Below are 21,170 nucleotides of genomic sequence, written 5' to 3'. Positions count from 1 at the left end.
AACATTTATTGAGTTGGAAATGGTTTGTGAATAGTTGTACAAAATTTTTATGGTCTGCAATAGTTGTTCTTAAATAGTGTCTGTCTCATTATGGAAATTCAAAAGCAGGAAGGTAAGGAAGGACAGTTCCAACGTGGAGACATTTTTGGACTTAAAAGATGCAGCAGGGAAGACACAGAACATGTTTTTGTTTTCTCTTAGTATCTCCTTGTACTTACAGTCCTTACCACTTTCTTTAGTGGATTAGTAGTGAAGTTGAGGTAGAACTAAGCATCCCATTGTGCCACTTTTTTTTCTACGGAAGAGAGAAGGAGCCAACTCAAAAACCTGCCCATGTTATCTCCAAGGGATTGTGCTGTCCTTATAATAAAAGTTCTGTGTCTAAAGGACATGGATATGAGATATTTAGACTGTTGGGAGCTGAGATTTAAGGCCATTCCAGTGGAATTGCCTCCCTCTACTTGCTGAAAGAGGCAGATATTTTGATAAATTATGACATAATTATTTTATGTTCTTCCTATTTGTTTGAAATGTGAGATCAGAATGTGAGGGTTGACTGTTTTAGTTGAGAACAATAGGATATGTGACATATGGAATCCAAAATTGTCTAGTCACCTACTAATTTATTCTTCCACAGTCTTTAAGCATTTTGTTTTGTTATCAAAAATAAGTCAGCTACATGATTTACTCATGCTGATATCTGCAGCTGGAATGTCACAGCAGAAGGTGTACTTAAGAGGAACAAATGGTTAAATTAGATGAAATAGCACTTTTGAGAAATGAAACAGGTGTGATCTAAACATGTGTCTTGTCTAGTTCTTAATAGCTTACCAGAGTTTAGTTAATAGAACTAAAAATCATTGTTTAAATATTTTTCTGCTCTCAAAGATATGGTCTGATTTTTTTGGGGTAGTTCTCTGTGGAGCCAGGAGTTGGGCTCCATAATCCTTATGGGTCCCTTCCAACTTAGAATATTCTGTGATTGTATGATTCTAATGTGACTTTGGTTCTTAAGCTAGAACTGCATCAGCAGTATTGTAAAGCTGTTATTGCTGTTTGATCATGTCAGAAGTTAAGTAGATACTAAGCACTTTGCATGTTGGCGAGCACAGGGATGTTTCAGTGCTGGTTAACAGCTTTTTCAATCCATGTATCCTCTTAGAAGATAGTGGTACATAACCAAAAATTAGAAAGAGTATGCTATTTCAGAAGTTTTGGACAGGAAAGCTGGTAGGATGATACCAAGACTTTGTACAAACAAACTAAACCAGGAAAAAGCACAGTTTTTTGTGTTTTTTGTTTTTTCCCAAAATCATTATTTCTTCCCTAATGTCATCTACGAATGAGTGTTTCAGGAATGTTTGCCACAGAGGCACGAGTAAGTTATGTTAGGGGTCTCATCCAATCTGATTGCAAACTAAGAATCCAGGTTTGAGCAGATTTTGATGGTTTGGAGTGAATTTGAAAAGATCTGCGTTAGTACCTCTCTCCTAGAATTATATTGATTGTAAAAATGTTAAGTGCCTGTTCTTCCTCACATTCATGTATGTTTTTGAGGCAAGTATCAGTGGAAGCTCAAGTGAACAGTTCATACAGCATGACTTAGCAGATTTGGTAGAGATGGATTCTCTTACTTCGGATAACAAGATTAATGTTTGACTAGAAGTCTTTTATTCTTTTTCTATGAAAAACTGATGAAATTACTACTAAGATGCCACCAGGAAATAATGGAAATATACAATGGATTCATTGCATACATCCAGATTATTTCAAAAACCTGACTTTAACCATTATGCAGTAAAGACAAAACTTATTCTTGGGAGTATTGATCTTTTAACATTTTTTTTTTTTTTAAATTTGTTACACAGTATTTCACTAATCCTGCATTAAGTTTTACACAGGTGAACAAAGCTGTCCTCTTAACAAAAGATCAGGACTGTGATACCTCTTTCAGATTTGTTTCTATCTTCATTTCTTCAGAACTCTTAGATACTGTGGAATTTGAAGGCCTTATCTCCCCTCTCTGAAATCTATGCAACCTCATTATCTTAAGTAGAAACTTGGATTGTAAATAAGTACTTGTTTATTTAGCAGGGTTACTTTTGACTATTTCTTTAATGTTTTGAATACTGTGTTTATCTAGCCAACAAAAACATTTAAAAGCAGAGGATATTCCCAAAATGAAGGACATTTGTAGAGTTACTGTTATGCAGAAACATGTACTGATGCTCAGTTCTCTTCATGTCATTCCTAAGAGCTTTCCAGACTTCAGACTCCAAACACGCAATTGTTTTGATCCATGAGATTTACAGAATTGCTGTTGCATGGTGATATTCTTCTGTACTGGATAAAACAATACTTTTTTTAATTGTTGTCACAAATAAGGAGGAACATTACAGTTCCGATTTTTAAGTCAATATTTGAGAATTTCAGGAATTTCTAAATTAAGCACAAATGTTCCACATACATATGTTTTAAAGTTTGACTTATGTATTTCTAATGTGGCAATGATTTAGGCTGTAGCTTTGTAATAAGATTTAATCCAGCTGAACAGTTAATGTTTCTAATGTAGTAGTAATCTTCATTTACATTATTGCATGCAATTTTATATATTAAAAACTTGAATAACACTAGTATTATTTGATGTATGAATTCTAAGTATTGTTAAATAGTCTATTTCTTTTTAAATGCAAGTTTTTCAGCTTAGATGCTGAGTAGAAAATGAAATTTGGTACATTTAAAATTGATGTGCATTTAATAAGGGTGTTTTTATCTACAACCTACAACTTGCTTGATATTCATTATAGTAACAAAAGTTGAGACAAATTCAAATTTAACATATTTTCTGTCAGTAATGCTCTTGGTGAGCTTTAGAATATGTTCTCAATGTATCTGTATGCTAACCAGTACCTGCTCACTGTCCCTTAAAAACTGAAATTAAGAAATTGTATCTATAGTCAATAATAGCAAAATGTTTTGACTAATTGATATTATGGATATTTTAGATCCAACTCTTTATATAATTTTCTGTTTCATAGTTATAGTAATGTATTACAGTACACCTGAAAACTGTTGTATTTGCTACCTGAGCACAGCAATTATATGCAATTAAATCATCAATAAATGTATGTGTAGTATCAGACCACTTGGCTTAAATAATTTAATTTGTCTGAAATTCATGAATTATTGGATCGTGCAACAGATATTATTTTTACATTTATAAAAACTATGTGTGTATAGACAGGACTTTCAAAGACACATAAAGGTTCAGAAGTCTGTAACGTATGTGTAATAGCGGAAAGCTCTTTAGTTTTAAGTGGCAAACATTTAATGCTAATCTTCTAAAACCATAGTACTGTGATATTTTCCTCATCCCAAATGCCAGTGTATGTTTGTCTCTCATTATGTTCTGTATTCTACTTACTCTAAAAACCTAACCTAGTACTGCATAAATCTATAGAAAAATAAGAAACTGTGATTTATGTTAGCGCAGTCATTCCTAAATGAAAATATGAATGTTATCCAGTATCACAATGTTACTATTTTTGCCTGTTGAGCTCCAACTAGCTTATTATGTTATATAAACAATATCTTCTTTTTAATAGATGAATAATTGAGGTCTACTGGCTAAGTTTTGCTTGTTGTAATGCTATTGATTGGCTGATGTGAGCACAGTGGTGTAGCAGTCATTGTTCCATGACAGTGAGAAGGACCACTGTAATGTCAGGGTCACTGTGCTGTCACAGTGGCCAGGAGCACTGTGATGTCAGAATTCCCATGCTGTCACACTGGGAAGGAGCACAGTGACAGCAGATTCACTGTTCTGTCACAGCGGACAGCAGTGCAGTGATGATGCATCAATACAGATTAGAATCATAGAATCACACGGTCAGAAGTGACCTGTAAGATCATCTAGTCCAACCGTCCTCTGAACCCCTCCTCATCACGACCTGCCTTCAGCAAGTGGTAGAGTGCAGTAAGGCCTCCCCGAAGCCTCCTCTTCTCCAGACTAAACAATCCCGTCTATCACAAATAATTATTACCTGTGTTAATACAATACAGCTGCTTAGATCTAAATTCTGTATTAAAAAGAGGAAACATAAATGGAAAGAAAATGGAAGCTCCTCAAATCTTTTATATTTTGAATTTATGTAAAAGGAGTATTTCGTGTTTGTATAATAGTGTGAGATATGTAGTTGAAACTTATTCTTTTAATGTAAGTATAGATAATTCCAACTGTCTAATGTACCATTCTTTAATAATTATTCTTACTCATTTGTTCTCATGCCCACAAATGCATTTTGCATATTGTCTAAAAGGACCAAGTTTGTGATCATATTTACAAGATGATTACGTTGTGTTTGGAACCAGTAGGTTTGTTTTTTTTTTTTAAACCACATCAGTGGTAGTGTCACTGCTTTGCTAGCTTTATTCTCTGTCAGCAATATAAAAAAACAACAATCATAGAATCATTGTGGTTGGAAAAGACCTCTTAGGTCATCTAATCCAACTGTTCACCTACTACCAGTATTGCCCACAAAAGCAAAATACTTGTTTGGGAAAAATTAATTCTGAAGTTCTGCAGAGTTTTCGACAATATTGTTTTTCAATTTGGTTTTGGAGATTTAAGGCTGAGACAGTGCTGTCTTCCATAACAACAGTGCAAACACCTGGAAGATTATTTGTAATTCTAATCAGTTTTTCAACTATTGGCCTTCATTACACAGCCCACAGAGTGCTTGTGGCCCACAACATGTATAATTGTAACCCACCATAAATTAGTAGCATGCCCTCTATAATTTAGTGTTGCAGAAGCTATTGTTTATCCAAAAGAACATTGTTATTGTGAAAAGATGAGTTACTTCTAGTATGTATACTAATTACTGAAATTTATTGTATAACAATTGGATGTCCTCAGCCAGTCATAGGAAAGAAATATGTTGGGTTGTCAGCTTGTAAACCTACTCCTGAGAGCTGAAGCACTGGGGATAAGTAAGCTTATGTTTTGAACACAGGTTAAATTAATCTAAAGCTGTTTTGCTTTTTTGTTTCAGTTCTTCAATTTAATCAATTGTGTGAAAATGAGCATGGATAATAACACCTGTTTGTTTTTAAAATATGGATATAATTGTATTTAGTGGTATCATCAAATATTTACTCAATACAATTACTTTCTCAGAACTGATAAGATTGCCAGCTGTTTATAGAAGTGGACTTTCTTCAGTTTTAGAGATTTCTCATGTTCTGTGAATCTTCTTAATGTTGGAAGACATTTTCATCTGTGGTGGGGATGACTTTTAAATACTTTTGTGCAACGCGTGTAAGACAACAGTGCTGTTTCAGACGTAATGAACAAAAGTGTAATTCAGAGTTAAATCTGATGTCATCTTTCATGATTGATTTCAGTCAGATAGGGGTTTCTGTATCAAATGTCTTGCACAGGCAACATAAAATATTCTTTTTATTTGAAATGAACCTACTTCCAGTTTGCTGTGCCAATTGGCTTTCAAGGTTTTACATCAGAATGCAGATTTGGCTTATGGATAGGTGCAATAGAATGTTTTACATGTGCTAACTTTTTGAAGAAGGGGATACCAAAGCTTCTCTTTTGGCTTTAGCAGAATTTGTCTGGAAGGCTTAAAAGAGAGTGAGAAGTATTTGTTTTACTTTTTGAAAGCCGAATAACAACTTTGTTTGCTCGATACTTGAATTGTATCATTTCTTTATTATACTGCAATGGTGCCCAGCCTCAGAGAGGGAGTGTATCAATTAGTAGGTAAGGATATAGCATTCTCAGCCTTTTATGACAGTAAGTATTTATATGTATGAATAAAATTTGGAATGCCTATTATGAATGAATGCATCTTCACCAGCCATGTGATATGGGGTCTCTGACTATCATGAATGCATCTCTGATGGTGAGATAGGATACTGTAGCAGGAGGAACTCCTTTCATGTTGCCTGCATCCTCACAATTAAGGAGCTTATGAAGAAAGGGTTCAGAAGGTGTTATGATGTTGCCAGAGTGAGGCTAGAACATCTTTGTAGTTGATTAGGAGGATGTGACTCCCTGGGCTTAAAAATCATAGACTCATTCAGATTCAAAAGAACTTTTGGAGGTGTCTAGCTCAGTGTCCCACTGGAAGCAGGTCAATGCTGAATTAAAACTGAATTGGTGTGGGCATTGGTTGTTTGTCTTTTATATTTTTATGAATGTCAAGTCTTCCTTCTTTTGCCACAATGCAAAAATGCAATGTGCGTGGGGGACGGAGTGGGAATTGCATATAAGGGTGTTAAATGGATTTGTTATTTTTTGTTACTTACATTGTGATACAGCTGGATTGATACAGAGTTAGTGAAAATTTTACTTAATTTAGAATAATACAGGTATTCCAGAGGCTGACTTGAACATTATAAAGGCATTTGCTTATCATGCTTTTTATGATTACAGATAAATAAAAAACATGATAATGAAAATAATGATTTTTCTGGTATCTCTTTCTTCATGTAGTATTTGGTGGTGGTTCTTATTGTGTGGTGAAATCAAAGAGTATTAATAGTATGAGAGTGCACAGATTTTCAGAGTTAAAAAATTTTATTATTCTTCAGATTTTTATTAAATGCTGATGTTATTTTCTTAGGTCTTGTTTATGTTGTCCAGTATTTAAAGTAATTATTGCTTTGCATTAGTCTTATAGACAACAGATATGTAAAGTAAGACAAACTTGGGAAAGCGAAATAAAATCACAAATGACATTTAGTGAGAAAACCATGAAAGGGAATTGTCTTTAATTAGTTCACAGTTGGAGATTTGTTCATACTGCTTATTTTAGTTAAGTCTTTCATTGGAGAGAAAAGAACTATTTAACTTTCAGGATACTTGGAGGGGGAGAGAGTCTTGCAACACTTACCATATATATGTATATATGGTATCTCAGACATATCTTCTAAAACAAACTTTTTAATGTAAGCATGCTATGCTACCTTAATACATACTTAATTTTTAATGGATGAAGATTACTATTTGTATTGAAATTGACTTAGATTATTCTCAAAATAGTGTTGTAGGAGAAAACTTTAATGTCCATATCTCTCAGTTTATGCACTGAGGAACAAATGCTTTATAGCATTAGAACTTGTATGCCTGGTTTGATTTGCCTGCTGTATTTGCTTCTTAGTCAGCAGCTACTGGGATATCCATCCTTAAAAATAGCTATTAATGCTGTCTTTCAAATAAAATTTCATTTGACAAGTTATTTGACATATAACAAAATATCTAAATAGCTAAAAACACTTTGCTCCAAAACTGGCACTCCGCTCTGTTTAGTTTGAGATTGGACCTGAAACTTCATACAAAACACTCATTACTGGGTTACTTATTACTTGTTACCATTACCTGAAATGTCTGTGCACTCAATAGTGGGAACCTTGGAAAGCACAACCACTGCTTCTTTCTTCCTGCAGCCAGGAAAGGAGCTACAATTGCTTTGCTTTCAATCTAACCTTCAGTTTACTTCTACATCTGTGTCTTTTTATCAAATGTGCTTTTGTTCTGCTAATGAATTTTTGAGGATATGGTAGAGCGGAATTCACTGAATACTGGTTCACATGAGTTGAAGTTCTGAAGGTTAAGAGAATCTGAAAAATGATGTTAGTAATCTTGCTCAGTAAGTTAGGAGCTGGTATGTGTGTTATGTACTGTTGAGATAAATACTTGTATGCGAAGAGTTAGATACAGCAGTAAGTCCCTTTGGTTAGTTGCTTCTGAATATTTCTATCAAACTTGCTGTGAAATTGAAAAACTCATCCAATATTTCCACTCCTTTTTCCTAGATTGAACCAAATTTTATGGTACATATGTGTCTCTGCAAGTATTTACTTCTCTACTGTGAATAGGAATCTGATCTTATTCCGTTTGCCTTCCCTAGAACTATCCAAGATGAGAAGAGATAAAGACGCAAATGATTCTGATTCTGCTTTGCTAACAGATATTTATTGGTGCTACTTGTGTGCTGAATTCCTAAATTTTAATTCTGACACAGTATTTAGCCACAAGGGTTTTAAACTTTGACTTTTTTAGTTAATTTGTCTGATCATTCTTTTCAATATTTTTTGAGATTTATTAGCCTTTTGAAAACATAAATTTAAAACATGATACCACCAGAAATCTTCAGGTTTTCAGTGGCAATTTTGTGGATCCCACAAGAAGTAATAAACACAAATTTTTATCTTGTGCTCACCACAAGATCTAGGTAGGAAACTTAACTATCTTATCAAGAGTTTTCTCAGTGGTTAGTCTTTCTTTGTAATCAATTTTGATACTATTTCTAATACAAATGAATGTGGAAACACAGTATACATGTGAAGACAAGGTTTAATACTAATATTCTATCTTGACAGCAGTGATTAAAAATTGGGAGGCTATGCCTCATTGTTTAGTGACAAAATTAATGGCTATTATTATCCATCTTTCACTTCACCTTTCTTTGCATCTATGTTCTTGAGTACTGTAGACTGAAAATTGAACTTAAAAATTAGACACTACACAGAGATATAAAATAATACTTTCTAACAAGTTATGATTTGTATTTCTATTGTATTTTAATTCTTATTTTGAAATATCAAAAAGGTACTTAAGTGGGATTGGAAAAAAACAACACAAAAACAGTGGGAGTGGAAGAATCCATAGTTATCACAATATGTGAGACTGTAACATTCTAAATTACTTATACCACTAGTTTTTTAGCTAACTTAAGTTCATTTTCTCAGTGTCAGTAGGTGCTAGCTAAGACTGATAAACGCCTTCATTTTTAGTAACTTGCAGAGTCTTTTTTTTTTTTCCCTAATCTGTATGGTACTGTAGAATTAAGGAATCTAGCTTTTGTCTTTTCAATGGCTATTTAATGGCTATCTGAAGACATACAATCTTGGTAGCATCTCGGTTAGAAAAATCCATGCTTAGTTATAGGTCCTCTTGATTGTTTGATGTGTAAGAAGGTATGTTTTGGGGTTTTTGTTTTTTTTTTTTCCCTGAATAAAGCTTTGTAATCTTGCTTTGTACTAAATTCATCAATTAAAAAAAAAACTGAATTATCTGAGGTCTGTTAGCCTATGGTGAACTTGAGCTTTACTGTAATTTTATCTAGGAATATCTTGTCACGTCATACATTGTCACTGAAGGATTTGGTTTTATCTTCTATTTTTTTGTACTTATTAACACCAGGAATTGGAGGCTCTGGATTAAAAGGATAAAACTAATGACAGTTAAAGAAGAAAACTGCTGTAAAGAAATATAGAAAATGTAAGAAAATACTTGACGTTTTGTGCTCTTACAATTAGATTGCTGCTGTTTGATGGGTTAGCAGAGAGTGTGAAAGGACACTCTTTACAAATTCTGAGCAATATAATGTTTTCCCAAAATTGGGCAGGGATTGGTTATGTGGGAAGTTGTTTTCAGTGTGTAGCAGGAGGCAGAGGTAGACTAAACATTCTAGTTTTTGTCAAGGGTCTACTCTCAGAAGTGACTACAAGGAATTATTTATGCTACTGTTCTTAGCTACCTTTTGATGAAACATTTTTTTTCATGCATTATGAAAATGTTCTAATGAGACTAAACATTTGTGTATGAAACTAACCTTTGAGTATTCTCATAAATACTCAGCGCCCTTTTGGCTGCTGTTTAAAAAGTCAATATAACATAGTTGCACCAAAGTGTGGGAAATTCCTAGAGAGTTCCAAAACAAGAGACTCTTATGGCAGCTGTGTAAACTACTTGAATAAATTGGATGAACAGATATGTCAACATTTGTATCTGCACAGTTATCTATATGGTGCAGTCCTTGACCACTACATCAATATCTTGTTTCTGTGAGAGCTTTTCCTAATTTTTCTTAGTTTTCCCATGTTGTCTAGAGTGTAACTATAAGAGTTGAGCAAAACAAGAGTAGTATGTTGGTTGCTCCAAGACACTTCCTATTTAATTCGATGGAAACTACAGCAGATACAAGAGCACAACAGTACTATTTGATAGAGCAAATTCTCAGCTACAAAACACTATTTTCCCTCATAGTCACCACCACAAACTGTGCATTTTTGGCAGCAATGAACAAGAGCTTGCTTGTGTGACATTCTCAAAAATCTGTACCAGCTTAGGTAACCCACTGTCACCACCACTTCACTGTGCTGACATCCACTGTTTGGTCTCCTTAAATATTCAACAAATATTAATGGTGGTCAATGGGTGCCATTTTTCCTGCATGGAGGAATTAATGATGCACCTTTGCTCTATACACACTTCCATGTCAGACTGCTCCTCTGATGCCATCTGTCGCGTGGCAACAAAATGTAATAGAATATCATTGAGAAGGTTCAGCCTCTACTGCTGTACCACCAAGATCCACCTCTGATGTCGTGGGCCAGCATAACAAGATAGGTGGCATTACGTTAGGAGCGGCCCTTATAGGTTAATAGAAACAAAGCAAATACAAGAGAAGGTATGCAATAAGGACCACCCTTAAAACCAAGACACTTCCAATGCTGTCTGAAAATGACTTAGTATCAGAAATTTCCAGTATCTGTAGTTGTTTTTTTTTTTTTAGTCTGGTTCTCAGTAACTGGAAAGAAAGATCTACGAGGGCTGCTAACGCATGTCTGATTATCTTATAATTTTTTGTTTTTCATAGTTGTAAATGACATCGATAGACTCATTCAGATGGGCAAAAGCCATATTCCTGCTCTGTGTTTTTTCTAAGAAGCATTGTATTAATATGTGAGCAGAAACATAGCCAAACATGTAATCCAGTGCTGTCTGTGGTGATGCTATAGTCAGCTCCTCTTCTGAAAGTCATGCAACCCATGTTCAAGAATTCTACTTTGTATATTACCTGATAAGGTCTACGTAATCAGCCCTGCACATAGGCCAAGTTTCTTACAAAATCCAGCATTTGTTAGACTATTACATAACCTCAGTTATAACTAAACCCAAAACAAAAGTACGGCATAACCTCATCTTGGAAAAGAGTGGGGTAATTGATAACAGAAGATTAAAAAAAAAAAAAGAAAATAACAAACATATTATCAGTATCTATCTGAAACTTTTCATTCAGTTCTCAACTCCTACATCTAATATTCAAGTAAAATATTAGACCAAGGTATTCAGTACCTTTTTGAGGTTTGTGGATAAGATCAAACAACACTTCTGTCGGAGTAAAATCCTGAGGGGAAAACAAACAAAAAGAAAAAAAAAAACCACATCCTCTTTGTTTGATTAAGGTTCCTTATTTACTTTCTCAAGTTCACATTGGTTAGCAAATACAAATTAAACCCGTAAGGTAGATTTGGGTACTTGATGCTCCATCTTCCCTCTAGTAAGTCTGGACATAGAATCATATGTACGTTGTTTGACAGTGTAAGGAAAACGTAAGTTGCTTCAGTGGGTAATAGCATATATAAAGGGCATGTTTTATTTAAATTTCTGAAAATAGGGAGTATCTTTTAATCTTCTTGTGGGAAAGATTTTTCTCTCACTTCCCAAAGGATCTGGTTCCTAAACAACACACTGGTCCTTCTGAAGTAATGTGATCATATGCATTTCTTTCTTGTTATTGCATCCCCTAGAGGAGATCATCAAAACATTTAGCTAATAGAACTCTATTTGTTCCAGATTGACTTCATGATTCTGAGATTTTAGTCTTACTTTTTTCTTGCCTGCTAATCCAGAAGCTCCAGTTTCAATTTTACCATTAAGCTCTCCATTCAAACCCCAAACTTTCAACTTTGACAGAGCTGATTTATTGTACATGGCTTAGCTGCAAAATAGTGTTGGAAAGACATTCAGTAATTGTTTCTGTTCAGCCATAAGTCTTTCAAGAGGAAAATTTAGGCCCTGAAATGGAAGAAGTTTTTCTTACAGATGTTGATTAAAGCTTTGCTTCAGTGATCCTTTAATCTTGGACTGTTTGCTGTCACTGGAATTTTTGAACTCTGTTTTGTGAAAGTGCTGTAGGCTACAAAACCCCTGGTAAGTTACTACTAGAAGGATTTGTAAATATGACAACACAAGATTTTAAATACATTTGAGAACTAAGGCTGTTGAACTGTCACCTTTTAATTTGAGTTCAGTCCACAAAAATCTGAGCATATCACCCTTTGAGTCATAGGGAAGTATTTCTGCATTATCTACTTCAGAATTTGCTTTTTTTTTTACATTTTTACTTTTTTACATTTTTGGCAGCTGTGACAACTGCAAAAATATTAAAAATATTTTAAAAATAAAAATATGAAATAATATAAAATTTTATAAATTTTAAAATTAAAAAATATTAATAGGAAAATCCTTTCAGAAGAGATTAACATAATTGCAGGTAGTTTTAATTAGTCATGTTTAAGGAGCAACATAGTCCATTGATGGGCTCAAGGAATGTCACAGTATATAAATACATTAAGAACATAAAAATTTTCAGTAGAAACAAAAGAATTTTTGCTGTTTAGATTAACTATTTAGAATTTCATGATGATTCTCTTTGTTAGTTTTGTGAAGACTATGCCAGTATGAATCCCTGTATATGGATATGGTTTTGCTTTTTGTTTGCACATTTTTATAATGGCATGTTGAGATGACTAGGTCTTGTCCTTCATAAATGGTGAAGGAATTGCATAAATTTGTGATATAAAAAGACTGCCTTCTTTTTCTTCTCCCTTTTCCCTTCCAAATATGAAACTTGAATGCTATAGCATTTGAATGAATGATATTAAAAACTACCTTTCAGTAAATAGTCTTTATCATAGTTTAAAATTATTTCTTTATACTTTATCCTTTTACCATATTTTATTTAATCCCTCCTGATTTTACAGTAAGCTGATGTACGGTTTGATGTGTAATGATTACTCTAATACTGCTTTAAAATTTCCATCCCAAGTTGCATCTTGCAGGATTGCCTGTCTCCACAACTATTTACTTCCTTCCATACTAATTCAATATTTTTTTGAAATATGAATACAAAGTCAGAACTGCTTCCTTTCAATTTAATATCTGCACGAACTGCAATTGTTCCTTCTGCTCTCAAGTTCTCACACATAGTTGTTTTAATTACTGTAACAAGAGCCTGAATTTACCAGACCACTGAGGCAGAACAGTCTACACCTTTTTCTTAAAGTGAGTAAACATGCCAGAGTTTGACATGTTGAGGTCCTGTCTTAGTGGTGTAGGGGATTTCTAGATTGCCATCAATAAGATAGGTGGTTGATTTCTGGGAGGCAACTGGAAATTTCTGGTTATGTATGTATCCAGCACCTGTTTTACCTCTTTAATTTGATGAAGACTAAGATTGACCGAATTTTCCAGAACTTTTAAAATATTGATCCCAAACACTCTAAACTCTACAAGGGAATTTTTTTATAAACCTCTTTTTCTCTTGAGGCAAGAATGTGATTATTCCTAGAAATCTTTGACATTCAAGAACATTTTGTCGTTCATGTTGTAAAACCATTCATGTTGGTTCTAGCTATTCTTTCCAGATGTGTGACATCTTGTAGGCTAACCTACTCTATATATGACTGCTTGTGCCAGCCATAGTTGTTTTTGTAAAAAATGTCAGCCTTATCTCTTGTTCTCCATGTCCTAAATGTAAATGTCAAAATATGCCCATATTAGTCTTTTTTGTTTTATGTGTTTCTTTTCTAATCCCGTTAATTCCACTGAATACTGCTTAAAGTTGCACACAGCTGATTGTCTCCTGAAGTTTCTCTTCCTTGACAGTCATTCCTTATCATTTCATATTAAGTTTGAATTAAAGAACATTAGCCAATAGGACCTGTTTATTTTCTCCTTGCACCAATTTATGTAAGCTTCATGTTAAGGTTCCTATGTGGAAAGGAGCCTTTTGGCCTAGTAATCCAGGATATACAAGCTGCACAGTTGCAGTTTTGGGTCACTTTTTAATCAATTGATTCTATCTCAACTTTTAAGAATATTCATCTCTCTTTGTGTACAGTCCATGTCCTTTTCTTTCTAAGAGCTCTTTCCTGTAAGAATGATTTATTAATTTTGTGCCTGACAGACTGACGTTTTTGTTCCAACCTTCTTTCTTGGAATTTAATACAATTATTTGCTATCTGCCTTTATGTCAAGAGACTCTTCAGTATTTTAACCTAAATCATTTTTCCACTTAGATCAACTGGCAGTAAAAGAATTTTTTTTTCTTTCCCATAGTGTATCGCAGGTGTTTTCCAAAATAAGCTCTCAAATATGACTGACTTAAAACTGGTTTCTTTATCTACTGCTTTCCTCCAGTGCTAAGTTGTTTGTCCTTTGTGCTGAGCTTTAACTTTCAGGGACAGTTAAAATACAGCTATTGTAGTCCCAAGAGATGCAAACAAATCTTGTGATTTAAAATATTATCTTGTAGTAAAAATTTCCTTGTATTCACAAATTCTTCAGGTACCCAAGAGGTAGGTTCTCAAAAGACTGCTTTCACTTTTCTAGACCCTAAAAAATGAAACTACAGGCTCATCTAAAGTTTCTGCAGCAAGGGTTCTTTGACAGTAGTCTAAACTTCATTGTTTCATGCAGTCATGTTGGATTAAGTGTCTAGAAGCCAGCAGGTGCTTCATTGGCAAAGCTATAAAGACGTTGAATAAGGAGAAGATAGAGCTGTTATTCAAAATATTGCAGCATGACAGTTGGGTACCAATTACTGGAACTAGTAAGAGGTAGATTCAAAATTAGATTTTTTTATATATATATATATATTTTTTTTTTATATACAGTCAGTAGTAAATGTCTTCAGTTTCTCATAAAACCACAAAATGGTTTGGTTTGGAACGGACCTTTAAGATCGAGTTCCAACCCCCTATAGACAGTGATGCCTCCCTCTAGACCAGGTTGCTCAAAGCCCCATCTAGCCTGGCCTTGAGTGCTTCCTGGGAGGGGGCATCCTCAACCTCACTGGGCAACTTGTTCCAGTGTCTCACCACCCTCACAGTAAAGGAATTTCTTTCTAATATCTAGTCTAAAATCTTCCCTCTTCTAGTTTAAAGCCATTTCCCCTCATCCTCTTACTACCTGCTCCTATTAAAAATTTCCTCCCCAGCTTTTGTGTAAGTCCCCTTCAGATACTGATAGGCCACTCTAAGGTCATCTCGGAGCCTTCTCTTTTCCAGGCTGAAGAGCTCCAGCTCTCTCAGCCTGTCGTCATAGGAGAGGTACTTCAGATCTCTATCTTTGTGGTCCTCCTCTGGACCTGATCCAACAACTCCACGTCCTTCTTGTGTTGGGGGCACCAGAACTGGGTGCAGCAATCCTGATGCAGTCTCAAAAGCAGAGTAGAGGGGAGGAATTACCTCCTTCAACATGCTGGTCATTCTTCTCTTGATGCAGCCCAAGGTACCATTGACCTTCTGGGCTGCAGGCACACATTGCTGGGTCATGTTGAATCTTTCATCAGTTGATGCCCCCAAATCCTTCTCTTATGGTTGCTCTCAAGCCCTTGTCTGCTCAACCTGTATTTTTACTTGAGATTTGGAGATGAAAACTGGTTCTGAAAGTGAATTGAGCAAGTTTATGAACAGCAACCCCATAAACTTATGCCAAAAAGAATAGCGTAGTTGTGCCATGCTCTCTGATGTCCCTAGTCCAGTGATTGTGGATGGAGTGACAGTGGGGGGGATATTTAATCTGTAGATCAAATGCTCTTACTAACTAACATCTCTTGCTGCTAGGAATAATGAGTTAGTAGAAATAATAATCGCGGTTAGACATTTGTTGTCTTGTCCTGTCTTCTGAGTACTGGGTTGTGTCAGGTCAGTTTCTTAGCAGCAGAGCTTTCTTAGAAGGGAACATGCAAAATCCTCTCAACTTACCATCCTATTTCCATGCCTTTGCACCAACCTCTGCTTCCTTCAACAAAGCCATCAAAATATTCTAAACAGAACAACACACTATTAATTTTACTGACATTTCAGGAACCTGAAACTGTTTTCCATCACCACTGAGATCTGGTGCTTAGCTTTGGGCTGTTCTCAGGATTTTTGTGGTCTTTAATCATTATACAGGCTAATTACTGTTGTGTGATTTTTTTATTTATTTTTTTTCTTCCAGTCTGTCATAGCTTGTAGTCTGGGTGTTTAATCCAGCTGAACATGTTCTGTGTCTTTCATAAAAGGGTGCACTCCCATTCTCTTTAGAAGGCTCTAACCATGGAGCAGCAGCCAGGACCAAGGAGAGAGGCAGGTCTCGATACTGATTTTTAGAATCACCCTCTTTAGGAATCCTAGAATACAAAATTTATAGTAGACTGTCACCAAGCAAAATCAATATTGCTTTTTGACAGAAATGCTCTTTTGATCTTGGTAGAAAGAAGTTAATCCTGTCTTCAGCCTAGATGAGTGTATCTACTGTATAATGCTATATTCCACAACATTTTCAAAATTGCCATTATTAGAGATAATATTGCATACAGTTATTTGTTGCTAAAGAGGAATAAACATTCTTGAACCTGGAACTTCCTTTAATTAAAGGTTGTGCAGTTGAAGTAGACTAAATATATATAGTCTGCATGAAACTTTAATCTAAAAAAATCTGCTACTACTGTAAATTTAACTGTAAGGCCTACTTTCCTTTTTTTTCTAGAATAATATTCTTTTAAAAGAGAAATAAAAACTAGTAGTTACTTTTGTAAATGATAAGCTTTTGTAATTTACACATGAATTAAATGCACTGTCTGTCAAACCTATTGTTGCATTGGTAATAAAAATATTCTAATATAGACATATTAGAAATGGGTAGAATTAAGAACATGTGACTGAGGATAAAACGCTAAGGGAAGGTTATGATTGTTTTTTTGAATTATCAATTCAAATTCTAAAATGTTATTAATGTTCATCAAGCCAGATATTTATGCTGTAGGATTTTTACAATAGTGTGTGCTTTTGAAAGAATGAGTGCATCTGAAGGAAATACAATTTTTCATTATTATTAGTGAATATGTTATCATATAGTATTTTTTGTAATGGGACCTTATCCAAATTGTCGTCTTAACAGATGGGATCTTGTTGGGGTTCCACATATTTAGTTATTTAGGACTTTAGTAAACAGTGATTTTATCCAGTCTGTGATTGGAACAGATGTGATCTTATCAGGGTTCCACTTTTTTTCAGGAGCATAAAATTGCCATGATTTGCTGTACAGTGCTATAGTTTACTTTTTGTGCTTTTAGAACTAGAGTCCTTTTTAGCCAGAATTTGCCCTTGGGTCCTAAAAACATCATAATAGGGAGTTAATGTTTTATTCTCTATTAATCCCATTAAATCCTTTTAATATTAGAGCATGTGTTGCTTTATAGCATTAACTAGTGTCTTGCACTCAACAGTATTTTCACAGTTTATGACACTGCTTAGGGCATTAACAAACAGCTGTTTGAATTAAATGAGCAGTTAAGGACCCTGTTCATTAACTCAAAAGTTTCATGTATTTTTAATTCCTTAAATCTAATGGTATTATCACCCTCCAAGATATCTATCTTTGATTATAATTTGCTTTGACCGGTATCAGTTTGGGTGAGATGAGAGAAAATATTTATTTATTTTTTACTGTAAACTCTGTCAGTGGTGAACAACTCCAGTGAATCTGAACTGTCTTCTAACAGTTTTAATCTTATGGGATATAAAACTTTTAAAGTTGTTTACACCAGTTGTGTTAAGATTTCTTCCAATTTTGTTTACTGATGACTTCATTTAGCTAATGTAAAGAGGCAGTTGGAACAGAATTATTTGCATTTGAAATGGTGCTATCAGAGGTTTCTGACTGACTCATTTTGGAAGGAAAAAAAAAAAGGATTTCATTTGGGCAGTGACAGAGCATCTAATGGAGTCCTACGTATCAACCACACATGGACATTTCATACGTTATAAAAGATCATGATCTGAAAGTGTTCATTCTATGTAGAGGATTAATTGTTTACCTTTTCATTTCAATATAGATTCTATGTTGTCTATTATGAGACAACAGTGCTGTAAAGAGATGTTTTGAACTTAGGCAGATTTGTCATTGCATAGCTTCAGTTTGGAAAAAGACCTCTTAATGATAAATGATGTATTTATGTATGCATGCACACATGCTTATTCAAGATTAATATTGCTTTAGAACATGCTCTTAGTGCATTTTACAGTTATAAGCTTATGCCCAAGTTCCACATGTTCAATAGGATTATTCATGTCCACTAATTAAGCATGTGCTTCTGTGGGACATCTGTCTGTGGGAGTTAACCCAGTTTTGTCAACCTTCCTGTACTGTGTAAATTCTTTAAATATTCCTGATTCCTTAACTTTACAGAAAAAGAAAATCCTAATCAAGTCTTCACTGTAAAGAAAATAATTCAAACATTTCACACTAAGTTTTAATGATTTTTATTACTTAACTGTCAGTTCAGAGACATGCTTTAATACACACTCAGTGTATTAAAACAACAAGGCTTTCTAACAATACTATTGTTTAGTATTTATTTATCAGACATGTGATGTAATAAAAATAAGACTTAAATTTCTTCAAAGGAGCTCATATCTCTTTTCCTATTTCTTTGGAATAGGAAAGCTTGCAATTAATCTTTATACGCTTAAGGAAGAGCGTTGAGGTTATCTAGACTTGATCCATCTTCAGATGATTCGCCTCAATTGTTCTCTCTGTCTACATGAATTCGGAAGGTTCCAGCATTGTTTTCTGTCAAACTCATATTCATGGATGTCTATTTGCTGTGCAGGCTTCTGTAGGCTTTTTCTCTCTTTCTTCGTTAGAATGAAGGAGCACTCATAATTCTAGTTACTTATTCCTGTGAAGACTGTGATGCACTTATTTCAAGTTCTAGATGATAAAAGTCCAGCTAGTTACAGTTTCTCTGGCTCTCAAAAAAGTTTATGAAGTAAAATTCTTTGGAATAATATGTACATACCAAAGAAACCTTATCAAAACTTAGATCAGACTGCCCAGGATCTCTCATTGGCCTTGAATGTCTCTAGAGATTGGGGTATATACAACTACTTTGGGCAGCCTGTTTCAGTGACTAACTGCCCTGATGAATTTCTTCATAACATCCAATGTAAATCTCTCCTCTTTCAGTTTAAAGCTGTTCCCCCTTGTGCTATCGCTACCTATCAGTCGGTCAGCCTCCTGCTTGTAAGCTCCTTTCAAGTATTGGAAGATCAGTGAGGTCTCCCCAGAGCCTTCTCCAAGCTAAACAATCCCAACTCTCTCAGCCTCTCTGATTGTCTTTGTGGCTTTCCTGTCTTCCTCTGGACCTGATCTAACAGATCTGCTTCTTTCTTATATTGGGGATGCCAAACCTGAACACAATATTCCAGCTTAGGCCTCACAAGAGCTGAGTAGAGGGGGACAGTCACCTCCTTCTCCCTGCTGGCTGCCTCTCTGAATGCAGTTCAGAGTAGCAAAAGAGATGAGCTGCTCATCTGCATCAATGTGTAGTATACTAGATCCAGTAACCATGAATAGAATGAGTGTTATAGGCTGGAAATAGGAAATTCATACTGAGGAAAAGATTGGAACCCAAAAAGTTGTTCTAGAACTGAGGTTGGTGCAGTTTTAAAAGCACACTGTTCGTGGGAAAAGATGGAGAGATTGAATTGCTAGCCTTCTTAAATAACAGGGCTATCCAGAGTCTTGACATCTATGTGTAATATAGAATTGCTAGCAGGAGATAAATTTCATCTTTTCTCCCCTTAACACCAGTCCTTTCCACTTCCTTTACAACATTTGGATTTTATTTTTCTGTAGAATTTTAATTTTCTGCTCAGCATCACTATGGATTCTTTTTTAGACCTACCCATGAGTACATCTCTTTTTTTTTTTTTCTACTTACTGTAGTGGTTTGTGAGATACCTATCACCTTTAGCTGTAAGAATGAATTAATTGAAAATTATTTCCCTGAGAAGTCTTATTATGGAGTTAATTTTTCATATGAAAATATTGTCCTTCTGCCACTCTAATAAGCTTTACTAAAGTGAAAGGAAGAATTTTGACAGATTTTGGTGGTTTTCTGAGTTCCTACAATTCAGAAGTAATTTATTCACACTTCGCATCTTTCACAATCTTCTACTGAAAGAAATGAAGAGTGTTCTGGGGCTTGTTCAGTGCAAACGTTTTTCTTCCAAAATTATGTCACCCATCATATCACACTTGTAGAAGCTTTGCATCATTCTTATAATCAGTTCACTAGCTATCTAGTTACTTAATCCATAGAATTGGAGGGAACCTCTGAATGTCATCTGTCAAGGCTTTTCTGAATTCTGCAAGGTGGAGTCTCAAAAGTTTCTGATATATAGGTGCTTGGTTCTGTAGTATCCCCATGACTCTAATGAAAGCGTTAACTACTATTAACCATACATATGTTTGTATGGTTTTCTCCCTGGTTGGATGTTAATATAAAAACATGGGAATTTGAATTACTGAGAATAGAAATAACTATCCGTGCTACTGTGGGTTGTTGTATTGATAATGAGTGGCAAAGCTCAACAAGTGGGATCAAACCTCCAGGCTTGGTGGTCGTCATCTTGTGAGAGCTGGAGCTACAAAAGCGAAAGCTGCTGCTGAGACATATGCTGGTGTTTGGACTCTCACTCAATCCAGCTGTTGGCATTGTTGCAGTGTGTTTTTCTGAACCTTTTAGCTGTTGCAGCAGTCGTTCAGTGCTCCAGAAAATTCTAAGATAAGCCTAATAATGCTGAAACTATATGTTTGAAAGTTGTGCTATGTCTGAATTCTAAGTTGGAAAACAGTACTGACTGTAAAATGGTGTGTGTTCACATGCAGTAGATTGTCAGTGTAGGAAGCTTTCTCAGTATTTGGTTGTATAATCCAACTTGACTGGCTGAATATCTTCTTGTGTTTAAGAGTGTAATATGTTTATTTACAACTGTAAGGTAAGTTTACAATTTATTTTATTATATTATCATAAATATAAATATATAATATTTATATAAATATTAATACAATATCAAATAAATATAAATTTTTAATATTAAAATAATATTAAATATTACCTTATTTACAATAATAAGGTAAGGTGTCTTACCTGAACCTGCCTGGCTTTCATAATTCTGGTTCTGAATATGTAATTTCAGTAATTTAAATAATAATAAATTCCTCTATTAAAAATAAAAAACTA

Source organism: Meleagris gallopavo, chromosome 3 (genome assembly GCF_000146605.3).
Source record: "Meleagris gallopavo isolate NT-WF06-2002-E0010 breed Aviagen turkey brand Nicholas breeding stock chromosome 3, Turkey_5.1, whole genome shotgun sequence".
Classification (NCBI taxonomy): domain Eukaryota; kingdom Metazoa; phylum Chordata; class Aves; order Galliformes; family Phasianidae; genus Meleagris; species Meleagris gallopavo.
This window is presented reverse-complemented; position numbering follows the sequence as displayed.